Genomic DNA, 1,852 nt, shown 5'->3' with positions numbered 1-1,852 from the left:
GGCCCACAGTCCTTTCTCCCCCCTTGCCCCAACCCCCTATAAAGCCTCTCTCCACACAGAGTGCTCTCTCTCTGCCTCTTGCTGCTGTGCCAGTAAGGGGGGACAGGGGAGCCAAACCTAGGTTTGAAATAAATGACTCTTTGCTTTTGCATTGGACGCGCTGTCTCCCTGGTGGGCTCTTGGGAACCTTGAAATCTGGGCACAACAAGACCACGCGCTGTTGTGAGGTCAGGGCGGGCCTGCCACAGCCCTCACTCCTCACAGGCTCAGCTGTGCCAGGCGGTGTATGTGCTCCCTTCTCCGTCGGCCTGGGATGCGGGGAGCAGGCAGTGAGACCCACAGGAGCAGTGGAAGGACAGGCCCAGAAGTCACCAGGGAAATCCCCCCATCGTGCGGCCCTCGGGGGAGCAGGAGCCCTTCCGGCTGCAGAGCACAGGGCGCGGCCCGACCAGCACGTGGCCATCACACACCAGTGAAAACAGCAAAGCAGCAGCTCAGGGATGAGTGAACCACATTCCAGGAGCTGCTTTCCTGCATGGAGAAGTGGGGAGACTGGCGCTCCCACAGGGCACAGCTGTGCAGGCCAGCGCCTTGCTCCGGCCACTTGAATAAAGGAAGCAGGGCGGCCTCAGCTGATGAATACATGGTGCAGTGTTCCTACAATTCCCCTTTCAAAACAACCGTGCTTAGAGGGCAGAGGGAGAGCGAGCACAGCAAACAGGCCCTCTCCCCGGGTCCCACCCTTCACTCCACCCCTCACTCAAGGCTCAGACACTAACAGCCTCCCTGGCTGCGCCTTGGAAACGGAGGCCATGGTTGGGAACGCCCCCTGCTAGCTGCTACCAACCAGCAAGCCCGGCTCCAGACACCTCTCCCCTGCCCTGCCTGCCCTCCCTCACTGCACAGGGCTCCCTGCCTCAGGTCCAACCCCTTGAGCTCTCAGGGAGCTCACTGGCTTCTCCCCTCTCCCCAATAGTGAGCCCCGTGCTCACTGTCCTTCGTCCAGAGGAACAGCGAGACTCCAGTCTCCTTCCCTCCCCACCCTCAGCTCCCGACAGAGTTCAGGGGGCTCCTCCCAGGTCTGCTCTGCATCCTCGCCCACGGCCACAGCAGGAAGCAGTGGCTCAGGGATCCCCATTAGCTTCTCCCCTCTAGGCGGTGGGCTCCAGGCAAGCGGCTCCATCGCCTCCATGCCCCCAGGTGGGGAGCAGATCGCCCAACAGAACTTTCCACAACGGGGTGTCCCGCTCACCCACCGTCCTATGAGCAGCCGCCCGCACGTGCCTGCTGAGCACCTGCGGTGTGGCAGGTGTAACTACCGTAATTACAGTTAAAGTGCAAACGGCCACGTGTGGCGGCGGCCACGGACACTGCACAGCAGAGACTTAGCACGTGAATTGGGGCACAAAGCAACTGTCCCTAAACGACTGGTGACGCACTTCTGCTGTGACTTGTGGGTCTTGCATTACCACTGCCTTGCAGGCTGGTTTGGTGCCGAGAGCGGGTGCTGGTCTCACAGGGTCTGCCCCTGCCCCTGGCCCGGCCCCGCCCACCGGACGTACCGAGAGGGCAGGACAGGGAGGGGACAGACAGCACGCCCTCCCGCAACCTCCCTACCGGACACCCAAGCCCCGGCTGTGACCGGCAAACAGGAACCGGCCAGCACGCGGCTCACAGGAGCCCTGAGCAGGCGGTTTCGCTCCTGGGTTAACCCTCCCGACAGGGAAGTAGCCGCATCGGGTCCCGGGGGGAGGCGGACGCGAGGGCTTTCTTTAAAGCTCCTATCAGCCCCGCCCGCTCGGCCGCCTCCCTCCCCGCTTCCTGCAGACGGCGCCCCTCGCAGCCCCCGGAC

The sequence above is a fragment of the Myotis davidii genome, unplaced genomic scaffold, assembly GCF_000327345.1.
Source record: "Myotis davidii unplaced genomic scaffold, ASM32734v1 scaffold592, whole genome shotgun sequence".
In the NCBI taxonomy this organism is placed as follows: domain Eukaryota; kingdom Metazoa; phylum Chordata; class Mammalia; order Chiroptera; family Vespertilionidae; genus Myotis; species Myotis davidii.
The sequence above is the reverse complement of the archived record's forward strand: the minus strand, read 5'-3'. Positions refer to the sequence as shown.